The sequence below is a fragment of the Castor canadensis genome, chromosome 9, assembly GCF_047511655.1.
Source record: "Castor canadensis chromosome 9, mCasCan1.hap1v2, whole genome shotgun sequence".
Classification (NCBI taxonomy): Eukaryota; Metazoa; Chordata; class Mammalia; order Rodentia; family Castoridae; genus Castor; species Castor canadensis.
The window spans coordinates 76,082,905-76,100,309 of NC_133394.1; the positions used below are offsets into that span (position 1 = coordinate 76,082,905).

General features: G+C 39.7%; 1 non-coding gene across 1 annotated transcript; it reads left to right on the forward strand.

Annotated features, from left to right (window-relative positions):
* Window positions 1-16,900: 16,900 nt before the first annotated feature.
* On the forward strand, window positions 16,901-17,034 carry LOC141411224 (small nucleolar RNA SNORA70). Its single transcript, XR_012436040.1, has one exon. It is a non-coding gene; the product is annotated as a small nucleolar RNA SNORA70 (small nucleolar RNA).
* The last annotated feature ends 371 nt before the right edge of the window (window positions 17,035-17,405 follow it).

A 17,405-nucleotide genomic window follows, 5' to 3' on the forward strand; every position in this document is an offset into this window, starting at 1 on the left:
TAAAAGAGATGAACAATTGCATAAGCAAGCAAATCCTGCTCCAGTTACTCAGGAGGGTCTCCAGTAATGTCCCCTCTCTGCAATACCACCAGATGTAAGCTTGGGGTAGGCTTAATACAAAGTGATTAGTTTCTACAGATATATAGCCTTGTATACATCCAGACAGATTTCCCAGACAGTGTACTGCCCTAGCCCCCCAACCATTGTGAGAAACCGGAGGTGTAGCTGACACCAGAACTTGGGAATCTGATGTTTTTAGGGGGTCTTCACCTTTGGAAAGACTCTGGCAAATTTAATTCCCTCAGGCCATCTTGTCTTGAAACAAAGCAATCATGCACTATACCTACAAACTGATTTCCATGCTAGTGGAAAAGGGCTCACTTGGGCCTATGTCATCCTGCAGCACAAGCCTAACAGTCACTCTTGTTTAATGTACTTACAGAATATTTTATCCATTCGATCCAGCCATTAGTTTCTCGATATCCTGTCTCAACTTCTAGGGTTTATCTTAAATCTGTAATTGTAACTACCTGAATCTTGGTTGGGTCATTAGCTGAATTTGAGGCTTGAGCTCATGACAGTGCATAGCCCTCCATGCTCCCTTCCCAGAGTTTTGGTCTACAGTCTACCCATTGGAATCTGTGGTCCACCATACATCATCCCAGGTGCTACAACTGTCCTTGTTTTCATATCCTCAACTGGGTTCAGGACATACGTAATAATATCCTTCCTAAGTTAGGCCCCCACAGTATGTTACATAATAAGCATCAAACGCTATGGTTTGTAGATTCAAGTTAGCAGTTATATTAATTATCAGCAACGTAGCTGCCCTTGGCTCAGTAACAGTCTTTATGGACAGAAGTATAAGGGGCAGGAGTCACAGCAGTAGCAGGCTTATCCATCTCAAGGTGACTTTTAGGGGATTGTCTGGGTTGGTGATGCTCCAATAGTCCAATAGCACCAGGGCTCTCAATCCTGGTGTGGTGAGTCCACCCTTGCTCAGCTATGTATACCACAGTCTCAATGGTTAGGAACACTTGGTAGAGTCCTTCCCAGGTCAGCTGAAGCTTCTCCGCCTTCCAGGTTTTGATTAAGACATAATCTCTTGGCCTGTAGGGATGGATGTTAAACTCAAAAGGGGGAGTTGGAACAGAAGGTCCTAGTCTAAGAGAGAGCAGAATAGTTGAAATAGCCAGTATACAGTTTTTGAGAACTTGATATTTAGTTTCCATTGTGGGTAATTCTAAGGATCATCCTAAGTAGGGGAACCCATAAAATATCTTAAGGAGATGGGCCTACATCTTTTCTGGGAGCCATTCTAATTCAAAGTAGAGCAAGCAATGGGGAGGCATTTAGTCCAGGGAAGTTTGGTTTCTATCATAAGCTTAGCTAACTGTTTTTTAAGTTTGGTTCAGTCATTCTACCTTTCCTGAAGAGGGAGGGTGCCAAGGAGTATGGTACTTCCAGTCTATATCTAGTCCTTTAAAGCTTTCACAGACCTGTTTTCCAACTGTATATATACATAAACATACGTTACACATGGCTTGTGGTCTCCAGTGACTCCCCTTATGAAGAAGGGTCATAATTTCTCTCATTATGGGTTTAGTAATCATTTCCCTCCCATCTGGTAGTTTTCTTTTTCCTTCCCTATCTTTTATTGCTCCTAATTTAATGCATTGTTTTTCCTCCTTAGCACTAAACTTTGGACTGGTTGGAGGAGGCAAGACTGGAGTTAGTTTAATGATAAGTGCCTCCACTTGTAAGTTGGCTTCCTTAACTGCCTCATCAGCTACTTGGTTCCCTCTAGCTTCTAGGTTTCCCCCACTTTTGTTTCTGGATACATTACAATTGCAATCTCTTCTGACAACATTAAGTTATCTAATACTTAGACCATTAATTCTTTATGGACGATGTCCCTCCCTCTACTGTTAATTAGCCCCCTTTCTGTCCAAATTTTTCCAAATGTATGTACCACCCCAAAGGCATATTTGAAATCTGTGTAGGTAGTTCCTTCTTTGTTGATTAATAGTTTTAAAGCCTGGTTGAGAGCATATAATTCACAGGTGTGGGATGACCTGTTAATAGGCAATCTTCTGTCTTCTCGCACATTTCATTCATTGCCCTCCACAACAGAATAATCATTACATCTTACTCCTCATATCACTCTAGATGACCCATCTATAAAAAGTTTGACCCCCCCCATCTGGAATGGCGTCTTCTGTAAATGTGGCTTAACTTTGGTTTGATAGTCTATTGTGTTAAGGCAATCATGTTCAAGGAGGGCTAGTCTTGTGCTCCCATCAGGAAACCTGCAGGGTGAAGGCAATTAAGTGTGGTAAGAACTAGATTGTCTTTTTCTAATAAAATTGCTTTTTCTAATAAAATATGTTAAGATCCTGGAGTCAGTTAGCCATTATCCCACTTTTTGATTTAGGATATTTCTAACTTGATGGGGAATACTTACAATTAGAGCTCCCCCAAAGGGTAATTTTCTACTTTAGTCAACTAGAGTTGCAGTGATAGCTACGCACTGGATGCACTCTGGCCATTCTCCAGAAACAGGATCTAAAGGATCTAGTAGCTTTGATACTAAAGCCACTGGGTGTCTCTGCCCTCTGTGTTTTTTCTTGAGTTAATATTCTTCAGGCTGTCCCTTGATACACAGTAACAAATAAGTTACTCCAAGGGTTTTCTCCAAGGAGGAGAGAGACATGGGAGCAGTGACAAGGTCTTGTTTTAAGGTATCTAGTAGTTCTACTTCCTTTGGTTTCCAAAGGAGGGTGTCAGGTTCTTCCTCCAGGAGCTTAGAATATAAATCCTTTGCTTTTGAGGAATATAAGTCAATCCATAACTTGCAAAATCCAATTAGTCTTAGAAATTTTCTAAGATCCGACTTGTTTTTGGTAATAACATGTTTATTATGCCAGATACCCTCTCCAGGTTAAGTCTTCTTTTTCCTCAGTGATTACATGTCCTAAGTATTTAACCTCCTTTTCCAAGAATTGTAGGATTTGGGGGGTTTTTCTGGGGGGGATACTCTTAATCCTATTGTCCCAGGAAATTTAGGAGTGCAATGGTAACTTTAGTGACCTCGTCTTTCTTAGTTCATGATATTAGCATATCATCCATACACTGGAATAATTTAACCTGTGGTGGTACCTCCAACTTTTCTAGGATCTGTTCAAAGACTTGTCCAAATAAGTTTGGTGATTCAGTAAGTCCCTGTGGGAGGACTGTCCATCTATATTGTGGTTTCCCATCTGTTTCTGGGTTCTCCATTCAAAGACAATTAGGTCCCTGCTACTTTCAGCCATGGGCCAGGCCCAAAAGGCATCCTTTAGGTTTACTACACCAAACCACTGATGCTTATGAGGTATTTTGCTTAGTAGGGTATATAGGTTGGAGACAACTGGGTGTCTACTCTGGACAACTTGGTTAATCACTCTTAAGTCTTATACTGGTCTATGAGTTCTGTCTGGTTTCTTAATAGGGAGGACAGAGGTATTATAAGGGGACAAGGGAGGCTTCAAATAGGCCATCTTTAATTAATCCCTCAATTACTGGTTGTAGTCCCTATTTGCCTTATTTAGGAATAGGGTACTTTCTTCTCCTGACTCATTTTAATTTTTATGTTCAATATGAATTAGAGAAATTCTTAGTCCTTTGTGGTTACCTCTTTGGCCCTTACCTCTGGCATAATTTGTTTTTCTTCCTTTTTGGAGACAAAATTTAGAGTGACTTATAATCCTTTTTGATTAACTCTCAATCCAATTTCCCATTTGATCATAAGATCTCATCTCAGAAAGTTTGTTCCTGCCACAGGTACAAAGAAAAAGATGGCCTCTGTATTCTTTTCTTTGTATTTAACCAATGTCTTTTTAAACACAGAAGTATTAAATCCTTCTCTCTTTACCCCTGAAACTAGTAACTTTGAATCAGAGATCTGAGTGTCAGTAGGGATGTAGGTTAAAGAAGAACAAGCCACACATGAGTCTACCAAGAATGTTGTTTCCTCTTGGTTGGATCCCACCTCCAAATTTATCAAGGGCTCCTGGTTAGGATCCACAGAAAAAAAGCCCTGACTCCTCTAGTCTTCATCAAAAGACATAAGGGGAATTGATTTTTCCTCCCTTTTCCAATCTGGACATTCTCTCTTGAAGTGTCCTGTCTTACCACATTTATAGCACTTCTTTTGTCTTCTAGTTTTAGGCTGGATTTGAGGCTCCAAGCCTTAAATTTGCACTGATGTGTTTGTCTCTTCCCAGACACCAGAGGCCTACTTTTTTATCCACCATCCTTTCTACTGTAGTTGCCATTAAGTCAATCTTTTGTTTTTGCTTTTCTTCATCCCTTTTTACATAAACCTCCTCAGTTTCCCTTGAAAGTTCCTCCAAACCCTTCTGGTTCCAATTCTCTAGTTTTGTAATTTCTTTGAAATATCAGGCCAGCTGTTGGTGACAAAATGTACCTTCAAGAGTCTCTGGTCCAAAGATGGCAGCTAGAGGGAGGAAGCAGAAAGCGTGCCTCCTAAAGTAAAATCTTGGAGAGACACTAGAGATACACCTTACAGGAAAAACCACCCAAAAGAGGCAAAACTTTGACTCCTCCACACCTCCAGCCTGCGCATAGCATCTCCACTTAATGTTAAACAGAGAAACCAGGAGGGCTCCTGTGCCACCACCATACGGCAGCGCCCAGATGGCTTGGGGAGACACGGACCACAAAGTGAGCTAAGCAGCATGTGGTACTCCCACAGACAACCCTGGGCCAAATCAACACAGCCCCCAGGACAGACTGACCCTCACCCAGGGAAAAAAAGAAAAAAAAAACTGAATAAAAGCATTAACAAAAAAGACACATAGCAAAGAGGGTAGGGTGCTCTGAGCCCCAAAGAGGAGGGAAGGGGAAATCCCTCACAACAAGCCGGCTGGAGAAGGCAGGAGCGGCGGCACACACCCAGCAACCAGGAGCGGGAAAGCTTGTAAAAGTGGTGGTGGGAGGAAAACTCCACAGGAGAGGGGGGAAGACCCACTTCCCATGTGAACTGTAAATAACACGCAGGCCTGAGAAAGCTGGTGCAGTGTCACCTCCCCCAGTGTGCTTGGAAAGAGGAAAGCTTGTAATAGTGGTGGTCGCACCCAGAAGAACTCTAAGTAAACAAAGCCCGAGGGGCAGGTGATCTGCATAAATAAAGCCTTCAGCAACAGCAGGCTGACAGTAGTGTGCTGGTGAGCCACAGCCTCAGATAGCCATTCACAGAACAGTCTCCAGCCTCTTTTTTTTTTCTCCCTACCTTTGATGCGATAACAACCGAACTACACCTGCATGCTGAAAAACTTACTGAAACTGTATTGCATTTGAACTTGGGACACTTTGTGGGGTTTTGCTTTGTTTTGATTTTTGGTTATTTAGTTTGTGTTGTATTGTTTTGTTTTGTTTTGTTTTTTTCCCCTTTGATGAGATGACAGAACTACTTCTGAGACACCATCTCCAGAATTATTAAGACTGAAACTTTATTGCATTTGAACTTGGAGATTTTTTTTTTCTCATTTATTATTTTTATTTTTATTTTTTCTTTTCTTTTCTTTTTTATTTTCAATCTTCTCTTTGTCTCTCCAATGCCTGTTCAGCTTACTGTTGATTACTACACTATCTCTCCCTGTTTATATCTTTAAAACTTTTGTTTGTTTTGTTTTTTCTACTTGTTTATTTGTTTTTCCCTTTTTCTTTAACTTATTTGCTTTCAATCTTCTCTTACCCTTCCTTTCTAAATATCACCATTGTGATTATTACAAGCTAGAAAATACTTAATTGCACACAGTACAGGAACAATAAGAAAACCAAGGGCAATAATAGAAAGACAGAAAAAACAGGGAAACCAGTTTCCCCACAGCAAAAAATTAGTACAGGAACCAGAGGGAAATGAAGAAAACACATAGTTCCAGACTCCAACAAAATGAAGATAAACTATGCCAAAGAACCCAATGAAGCCCACAAGAATAATTTAAAAAAAGACATACTACAGGTACTCAATGAGAATTTTATAGAGATGATACTGGATATGGTTAACCAAAATGTACAGGAGACACTCAAGAAATTCCAAGTCAACAAAAATAGAGAATTTGAAAAAGCAAAAGAAGAAATAAAGGAAACCATAGAAGCACTGTATAAACACCAAAGTGAAACAGAGAACACGATTAATAAAGAGATAAATGAACTCAGGACAAAAATAGACAACATTAAAGAGGAAACCACCCAGGATATGGAAAACCTCAGAAAAAAGAATGAAACAATTGCAAAACAAAATGGAAGGCCAATCCAGCAGAATAGAACAAACAAAAGACAGAATCTCAGAAATCGAAGATGAAATGGTAATTAAAGGAAAAACTGAAGAACTATTAGTTAAACAACTCAAGACCTATAAAAAGAAAATGCAAGAACTCACTGACTCCATCAAAGACCAAACCTGAGAATCATGGGCATTGAAGAAGGAGAAGAAGTGCAAGCAAAGGGAATGCATAATATATTCAACAAAATAACAGAAAATTTCCCAAATCTAGAGAAATCTATTCCCATACAGATGCAAGAGGACTCCAGGACACCAAACAGACCAGATCAAAATGGAACTACCCCACGACATATCATCATTAAAACAACAAGTTCAGAAGCTAGGGAAAGAATATTGAAGGGTGTAAAAGAGAAAAAACAAATAACATACAAAGGTAAACCCATCAAAATCACAGCAGACTTCTCAACAGAAACATTAAAAGCAAGAAGAGCATGGGGTGAGATCTTCCAGGCACTGAATGAAAATAACTTCAACCCCAGGATACTCTACTGAACAAAACTATCATTCAAAATAGATGGAGCAATAAAAGTCTTCTATGATAAGCAGAAACTAAAACAATATGTGACCACAAAGCCACCACTACAGAAGATTCTTCAAGGGATTCTGTACACAGAAAGTGAAACCCAACATAATCATGAAAGGACAGGAAGCACCAAACTACAGGAAAAGAAAAGCAAGAAAGTAGAGAGTAACGTCAACTTAGGTACACACAATGAAACCTTCAAACAACTAAGACAACTAAATGACAGGAATCACCACATACCTATCAGTACTAACACATAATGTTAATGGACTTAATTCCCCCATCAAAAGGCACCATTTGACGAAATGGATTAAAAAGGAAGATCCAACAATTTGTTGCTTAAGGAGACCCATCTCACCAACAGAAATAAGCATACGCTTAGGATAAAAGGCTGGAAGAAGATTTACAAAGACAATGGCCCCCGAAAACAGGCAGGAGTAGCAATACTTATCTCCAACAAAGTAGACTTCAAACCTACATTGATCAAATGAGATAAAGAAGGGCATTCCATACTAATAAAAGGGGAAATAGACCAAAAGGAAATAATAATTATCAACCTATATGCACCCAATGTCAATGCACCCAATTTCATCAAACATACCCTGAAAGACCTAAAAGCATATATTAACTCCAACACAGTGGTTGTGAAAGACTTTAACACCCCATTATCATCAATAGATAGGTCATACAACAAAAAACTAATAAAGAAATTCAAGATCTAAAATATATAATAGATCAAATGGACCTTCTTGATGTCTACAGAACATTTCATCCAACATCTACACAATATACATTCTTCTAAGCAGTCCATGGAACCTTTGTATCCTAGGGCACAAAGCAAGCCTCAGCAAATATAAGAAAATAGAAATTATACCGTGCATACTATCTGATCACAATGCAATAAAACTAGAACTCAAAAACAAAAGTAAAGACAAAACACATGCAAACAGCTGGAAACTGAATAACTCATTACTTAATGAACAATGGGTCATTGATGAAATAAAAGAGGAAATTAAAAAGTTCCTGGAAGTCAATGAAAATGAAAACACAACCTACCGGAACCTATGGGACACAGCAAAGGCAGTCCTGAGAGGAAAGTTTATAGCCATGAGTGCATATATTAAAACGACTGAAAGATCCCAAATCAATGACCTAATGATACATCTCAAACTCCTAGAAAAACAAGAACAAGCAAATCCCAAAACAAATAGGAGACAAATAATAAAAATAACAGTTGAAATCAATGAAATAGAAACCAAAAAAACCATATAAAGAATTAATGAAACAAAAAGTTGGTTCTCTGAAAAAATAAACAAGATCGACAGACCCCTGGCAAATCTGACTAAAATGAGAGAAAAAAACCCAAATTAGTAGAATCATGAATGCAAAAGGGGAGATAACAACAAACACCATGGAAGTCCAGGAAATCATCAGAGACTACTTCGAGAACTTATATTCAAATAAATTTGAAAATCTTAAAGAAATGAACAGATTTCTAGATACTAATGATCATCCAAAACTGAACCAAGAGGAAATTAATCACCTGAATAGATCTATAACACAAAATGAAATTGAAGCAGCAATCAAGAGTCTCCCCAAAAAGAAAAGTCCAGGACCTGATGGCTTCTCTCCTGAATTCTATCAGACCTTTAAAGAAGAACTGACACCAACCCTCCTTAAACTGTTCCATGAAATAGAAAGGGAAGGAAAACTGCCTAACACATTTTATGAAGCCAGTATTACACTTATCCCAAAACCAGGCAAAGACACCTCCAAAAAGGAGAACTATAGGCCAATCTCCTTAATAAACATTGATGCAAAAATCCTCAATAAAATAATGGCAAACCAAAATCAACAACACATCAAAAAGATCATTCACCATGACCAAGTAGGCTTCATCCCAGGAATGCAGGGGTGGTTCAACATATGAAAATCAATAAACGTAATAAACCACATTAACAGAAGCAAAGACAAAAACCACTTGATAATCTCAATAGATGCAGAAAAACCCTTTGATAAGTTCCAACATCATTTCATGATCAAAGCTCTAAGAAAACTAGGAATAGAAGGAAAGTTCCTCAACATTATAAAAGCTATATATGACAAACCTACAGCCAGCATTATACTTCATGGAGAAAAACTGAAACCATTCCCTCTAAAATCAGGAACTACACAAGGATGCCCACTATCTCCACTCCTATTCAACATAGTACTGGAATTCCTTGCCAGAGCAACTAGGCAAGAAGAAGGAATAAAAGGAATACAAACAGGTAAAGAAACTATCAAAATATCCCTATTTGCAGATGATATGATCCTATACCTTAAAGACCCAAAAAACTCTACTCAAAAGCTCCTAGACACCATCAATAGCTATAGCAAGGTAGCAGGATATAAAATCAACATGAAAAATCAATAGCATTTCTATACACTAATAATGAACAAACTGAGAAAGAATATTTGAAAACAATTCCATTTACAATAGCCTCAAAAAAAGTCAAATACCTAGGTGTAAACCTAACAAAAGATGTAAACAACCTCTACAAGAAAAACTATAAACTTCTGAAGAAAGAGACTGAGGAAGGCTATAGAAAGTGGAGAGATCTGCCATGCTCATGGATTGGTAGAATCAACATAGTAAAAATGTCTATACTCCTAAAAGTAATCTACATGTTTAATGCAATTCCCATCAAAATTCCAGTGACATTCATTAAAGAGATTGAAAAATCTACTGTTAAATTTATATGGAAACACAAGAGGCCACGAATAGCCAAGGCAATGCTCAGTCAAAAGAACAATGCTGGAGGTATCACAATACCTGACTTCAAACTATATTACAAAGCAATAACAATAAAAACAGACATGAAGACCAGTGGAACAGAATAGAGGACCCAGATATGAAGCCACACAACCATAACCAACTTGTCTTTGACAAAGGCGCTAAAAATATATGATGGAGAAATAGCAGCCTCTTCAATAAAAACTGCTGGGAAAACTGGTTAGCAGTCTGCAAAAAACTGAAACTAAATCCATGTATATCACCCTATACCAATATTAACTCAAAATGGATCAAGGATTTTAATATCAGACCACAAATTCTAAAGTTGATATAGTAAAGAGTAGGAAATACTCTGGAATTAATAGGTATAGGTAAGAACTTCTCAATGGAACCCCAGCAGCACAGCAACTAAGAGATAGCATAGATATATGGGACTCCATAAAACTAAAAAGCTTCTGCTCAACCAAAGAAATGGTTTCTAAACTGAAAAGAACACCCACAGAGTGGGGGAAAATATTTACCAGCTACACATCAAAGGACTGATAACCAGAATATATAGGGAACTTAAAAAACTAAATTCTCCCAAAATTAATGAACCAATAAAGAAATGGGCAAGTGAACTAAACAGAACTTTCTCAAAAGAAGAAATTCAAATGGCCAAAAACACATGAAAAAATGCTCACCATCTCTAGCAATAAAGGAAATGCAAATTAAAACCACACTAAGATTCCACCTCACCCCTGTTAGAATAGCCATCTTTAGCAATACCACCAACAGGTGTTGGCACAGGTTCGGGGGAAAAGGAACCCTCTTACACTGCTGGTAGGAATGTAAACTGGTACAACCACTCTGGAAAAAAATTTGGAGGCTACTTAGAAAGCTAAACATTGATCTACCATTTGATCCAGCAATGCCACTCTTGGGAATATATCCAAAAGACTGTGACACAGGTTACTCCAGAGGCACCTGCACACCCATGTTTATTGCAGCACTATTCACAATAGCCATGTTAATGAAACAGCCAAGATGCCCCACTACTGACAAATGGATTAAGAAAATGTATTTATACACAATGGAATTTTATGCAGCCATGAAGAACGAAATGTTATCATTCACTAGTAAATGGATGGAATTGGAGAACATCATTCTGAGTGAGGTTAGCCTGGCCCAAAAGACCAAAAATCATATGTTCTCCCTCATATGTGGACATTAGATCAAGGGCAAACACAACAAGGGGATTGGACTTTGATCACATGATAAAGCAAGAGCACACAAGGGAGGTATAAGGATAGGTAAGACACCTAGAAAACTAGATAGCATTTGTTGCCCTCAACACAGAGAAACTAAAGCAACTGAGGCCAATAGGAGAAGGGGACCAGGAACTACAGAAAAAGTTAGACCAAGAAGAATTAACCTAGAATGTAACACACATGCACAGGAAATCAATGCAAGTTGACTCCCTGTATAGCTATCCTTATCTCAACTAGAAAAACCCTTGTTCCTTCCTATTATTGCTTATACTCTCTCTTCAACAAAATTAGAGATAAAGGCAAAATAGTTTCTGCCTGGTATTGAGGGGGTGGGGGGAGAGGGAGTGGGCAGGGGGTAAGGGAGGGGCTGGGGGAAGGGGCGAGAAATGACCCAAACATTGTATGCACATATGAATAAAAAAAAAAAAAAAGAGTCCCGGCAGGGGGTCCTCAGGGACCACCCCCCCCCCGAATATTTTCCCATTTCTTCCTTCAACCTGGTTAGGAAGGCTGAAGGACCTTCCCTCTTTCCTTACTCGATATTAAAACTCTTAGTTAGGTTCTGAGATCAAGGGACCACCTCCCTAATTCCTTTGATTATTAATTCCCTAAGGTCTCTCATATTATCTTGGTGGGTTCCATTATTATTGTCCCAATTTGGTTCCTAATTAGGTAACTTTACATCAGCTGGGGGAACTCCAAGTCTGGAAGGGTGTTCTCTTTCCCACATAGCCATAGTGGCACTTCCAATCACCCCTCTTTCTTTCCAAGAGAACAGGATATCTAGAATAGACATTAATTCGGCCCATGTATACAACTGTGCTATAAAGAATTGATCCAGTTGATCTGCCAGACTCTGGGGTCCTCCAGGAGTAATTTTTAACTCCTTTTTAAAATCTCTGACCTCTGAACCTATGAGCAGAGCATATATAAACCCTATTCTACCTCCTCTTGAGGGGACTTCCTATAAAACAATATAATCCTTCAGAGGAAGGTTTCATAGGAGGAAAGGGAAAATTACAGATATCATTTTTACATTGTTCTAATTCCTTCCTAAGCTTTGGTAAGGTTGGATACAAGGGTTCTGGTGGAGCCATGACTCCTGCTCTTTATCTGTCCAAAGATCAACCTCAGGGTCGATTTCATCCCTAGGGGCCATTGCCTGAGGGACTTCCCCATGGGGTGGGTTCTCAGCACCAAGTGCATTTGGAGGGGAAGGTAGACAGTTAAAGGGGGTCCCATTTTTCTTTTTCTTTTGATGTCATTTTCTTTCACCCTTTACTTTCAATAGGTAGATGGTAACTGGTCCTTCAATAGAGGGAATAATCAATTTCCTCCTGAGTGACTAGACTCTTATCATTTACATATTCTATTAGTAACTGACAGACCCATTCTTCACTGGACCTATACTTTGGCCAAAGTACTTCTGGTCTGAGTATGAGTCCTTGGGTCCAGATAAAATAGCAGTATTTTATCATCACTTGTTTTTCCCCACCCTTTGTCCAGGGGATGACTTCCCAGAACATTATCATAGTTCCCAAGGGGCTGTCTGGGGAATTTCATCTTTGCCCAATTTTCCCTCATTCTGAGGTTTCTCAGTAATTGACTTTTTGTTTCCCATTTTCAGATATCCCTGTGTCTTTTAATCCCTTTGTATGTTCAAACCCCACCCCCCTTTCTGGAGGTTTCTCCAATATAAACTGAGATCACTTTCTCTGTTTCTGGCAGGGTTCCTTGCAGGAAACTGAAACCTCAGATCTGGAGTCCGCATCTTGAGACACTTCCTCCAAGAATGTCCAGACCACCAAGGAAGTACTAAAAAAGTATCGAGGAAGTACTTTTCCTAACTTGCTCCCTGTACAGAGTTACCTGGTCACCAAGGTGCTTCCTAGGACCCTTTCCCGCATCGCTGTAGACTTCATCTTTAATGTCTTGCTCTTTAATCAGCCAGCGGGGAATGATTTGCCCAAACCAGGGGCAAATCCACGTAACCAGGGGCAGGATACATCTCCCCAAAGACAGGGGTTCTCAAACCCCTTGTGGCGATGAAGATGTCCTGGACACAAGCCCCCAAGTTGTTAGAAATAAGACTCAAGAGTCAATAAGCAAGGCAAACAGTTTCCTCTACAGAAGGGTGTGCCACCGACATAGGTCTGATAAGCAAGCACACCAAGAGGGAAGTCCAGGAGTTAAGCAAGCATAACTAGCTGCCATTTTAAGGTAGATTTACCTGGGTTGAGTATATAATTCTATTTCTTTGAAGGAAAAGATGAGTTATCCCCCACAGGAGACACCACTTATTCCCTGTCTAAGTGGCAAAGAGGACAAAATGGAAAACATGCTATGAGGAAGAGAATGGAAAACAAGCTACTTAAGAATTACTAGTGGTGTAAATTAGTGTAGCTTCTGTGAGGGTGACTTTAAAATATCTGGCAAGATTTAAAATATATCCTTCTCATCTGTCACGTATACTTGTAATTCATCATAAAGATACATTCACAAACAGGGAAAGGTCAAGATTGTAACAATGAAAAGTTACTCACCTCATGCATTCATTAAGTAAGTAGGTGCCTGGTTAGTTAATTTTTAGTATATGCATAAAACAGACTATATTAAAGCCATTTAAAATGAAATTCTTTACTACTGACCTTGAAGATATTCAGGATGTATTTTCACTGTGCTATACTTTTTTTTCAGTACTGTAGATTGAACCTTGAACCCAGGGGTTTGCCCATGCTAAGCAAGGGCTCTCTACTATTTAAGGCACACTCCTAGCCCTCAAGATACATTTTCAAATAGAAAAAAAGCCATCTTTTGTATAGGACATACTTTAAGCTACCACTGGAGTGGGAGAGGACAGACTGTATTTGCTTGCACATGTATAAAATATCACTGGAAGATTTACAAGAAATTGATATCAGTTTTCTCAAGGAAGGCTCTGGGAGGTTGGTGTAAGAATGGAATAGTGGGATTTTTGCCATTTACTATTTTAGGGCTTGTTTGTTTGTTTGTTTGTTTTAAGACAAGGTCTCACTGTGTAACCCCAGGTAGCCTGGAACTCAAGATCCTCCTTCCTCAGCTTCCAAAGTACTGGGATTACAGGCACACACCACCATGCCCTGTGATTATATACTGTTTTATATGCTTTAAACTTTGAACCATGTGGCATGTGGATCTATTACCTATTAAAAATACAAATAAACTTGAAGCAGCAGTCTGTAGGCTGTTCTTCCTGCCAGTGATTGCTGCCAGCTCCCTGGAACAGGCTACCACACACCTTTGAGGGCACAACACCCCCAAAGGGGTCCAGTCTGCTGATGTTAACTAATACAAAACTCTCTATTCATGAATCTAATGTGTTTTCTTTTAAACATTAAATATTTGAAAACTGTAAGCAGATTTAAGAAGAAATTAGGGCAGTTTTTCAACTACCTTGTCATAAGTGAATTATGAAAATTCTAGCTTTATGGAAGCTATGGTGTTTTGTCCCCCTGTCATCTGAAGCAAAGAACCCAGTGGTCCTGAGCACTTCTCTGATGAACAGTAAGGTCCCAGCTCTGATGGAGCCCATGCTCTGAGGTCAGATCCAGGGGCATTTGATCCTGACCTTGCAAGAAGAGAGAACTCAGAAAACTTCATGAAGGGTTTTCCTGGGATAGCAGAGACAGAGAGGAAGCTACCAGAAGTTTTAAAAAATTGAAAATGTGTTTGCTAAATGCAGAAAACTGAGTCTAGGGCACATTGTAAGGTGAAATGCAAGCCCTCAACGCAGAAGATTGACATTTCCACCCCCTGTCTTGGTTCTCACCCAGAGCAAGGGTATAACATGGTAAAGCTGGCAGCTTAGAGTTTGTTTTGTTTAGGTGGAAAGATGTTAGTACTCTGCACTTTTCAAATAGAGTTTAAATTAATTGCTGTATCAGAAGACAGGAAGAAGCATTGTAAAATCTTGTGATAGCCCAGGTGCGATGTGTACACCTCTAATCCCAGCTACTCTGAAGGCTAAGGCAAGAGAGTCATAAATTCAAGGCTAGCCTGGGCAACACAGCAAAAAAATGCACAACTGCAACAAAAAACGGCTGTGTGTGTAGCTCAGTGGCAGAGTATTTGTCTAGTAAGCACAAGGCTCTGGGTTTGATCCCAAGTACCAAAAAAATAAATTATCCTGTTTTTCTCAGGCATATTATTATTTAGGTAGTCCTACTATTAATGTCTATGAATTGCCACTATAAATTAGTTTCATTGTTATCTTCTGTCAGTAACAGCACCTGTGTAACAGAGAAGTAAATAATGAAGAATTGTACAGAATTTTCAAAAAATATATTAAGTGATTAATCTCGTGTTTTATTTGAAGTAACAATATAAACATATATGAATTTATTATGTATTATTACATATGTGAGAGGGTTTGGTTGGTCTAGTATGCTCTCCTAAAAAGAGTTGATCACTAAGTGCTATTTATTGACCCATGTCCACTGGAGACATGACAGCAACCGTGGAAGGTGAATAATCTATACAGTGGCTACTTGACAATAACACAGTGTTGTTTTCAGTCTCTACTTGGGGGCTGCCATCTAAGTTTTATGCCCCCCTGCCCCAGCCTTTCATGCTCAACACAGAAAACCAGAACATTTTTGCCTCCCAGGGAGGGGTTCAGGAACATAGGTGATTTCTTGCTATAATCAGAACAATCCCAGGCAAACAAGGTTAATTGGTTACCCTAAGAGTTCTCCCTTTCACTGACTTGGAAAATAGATTGATGGAATGAAGGAAGTGTAGCAGCACAGTGTGCCTTCCAAGCAAAGAAAAAGACCTCAGAGCAAAGAACGTGGAGATATTTACCATGAAGTGACCTACTGCAGCTGGGACATTAGTCTGGGTCACACAGGAACTACTGTTGTGCCTCCAAAGAGATGGAACAGGAGAGGGCACTGAAGAGCCCAAGAAAGGAACCATGAGACCAAGAATAAACTTTCAACTTGGGCCAAAGCAGAAGGAAACCAATACAAGATTAAAGTCTAGACCTCTCCTCTCCTCTCCTGAACATATTCCTTTTCTTTTGCAGGAAGGACTTTTTAAATGTAAATAAGAATTAGAGTTCTGGCTATTTCTGAGACTTGGCATTTTAATTTCTAACCAAAGAAACTCTCTTCTTTGTATGAGCAAAGAAGTCAGGAGCGTGTTCCAAGCTTGATTCAGTGGATACACTATTTCCACTGAGTGCATTCCCACTGACTATGGGAAACAAAAATAAATTTACTTTCTGATATTCCCTCCCCAAAATTGTAAGAATTACAGAGGAATGGTAACTTGAAAAGGAGTAAGAGGTAAGTAAGGGGCCGTTACTGTATAATAAACTCTAAAATCCCACATTCATAATGCCTTCAACAATTACATAATAAACGTTGACTAGTCACTTAACACTTTGAAAAAGGCCAAGAATAAAAAGGTGAGAAAACATTATTCTCAACTACCTTTACAGAAGGAGACCTACAAATACCATAACCTCTTTCCAGCAGTGTTTTTGAGGCAGCTGGTTTTATAGTACTGCACCACTGTTTTGTTTCCACAGTGCTGGAGCTGGAACCCAGGACTCCCGCATAGGCATTCCCACAGAGGCCTGCCTGCAGACAGGCAGGCCTGAGGAGCAGTGTGTGCAGATGGAATTACATTCCAACATATGCCTGGAACACCAAGTCCAGAAAGCACACCCTTGTGCTACAATCATGTGTGAGCATTTTGCCGTGTCTCATAGGAACAGAAACAATGCAACCGTGGAAGACACTGCATGTTAAGCCAGCAGGGACTGGCTCTCAACACAGAAGGAAGCACATTTCACAAAACGCTCAACCCCTGGCCTCAGTGGATCATCAGACCAAGAGCAGTGTCTCATGATCAATCAAAGATGGTGAGTGGGAGTAGATTACTAGATGATCTAACGGGTTCCTTCTTGAGCTTTTTTTAACTTATTGTTTATTTTCTTTTTAAAACTATTTTAATGCCTGAGTCAATTATACTGACCAACGTCATTTACCCTTGGGGACCTGGTGTGTACTGGCTGCACACAGCAACCTCCTCGATAGTGCATGCAGCCTGTTGCTTGTGTGGGTTGCCGTAAGGGACTTTGGAGACAGGTTCAGTGTATTCCTGTCTCTGATCTCATGCTGTCCTTGACCTAGGCTCTAGACAGGATGCAGGAAGTCCCGGAGCATGGTGGCCAGGGTTCACATTGACCAAGTAATCACATCTAGAGGTACCATGCTGCAGAACAAGGAGCATGTGGCTGAGGCCCTATGCAGGGCCAAGTTCAAGTTCCCTGGCCACCAGAAGATCTACATCTCAAAGAAGTGGAGCTTTACCAAGTTTAATGCAGATGAATTTCAAGACATGATAGCTGAGAAGTGGCTCATCCCTGATGGCTGTGGGTTCGATATATCCCTACTCGTGGTTCCCTGGACAAGTGGCACGCCATGCACTCATGAGGGCTTCCCACTGTGCCATCCCCTC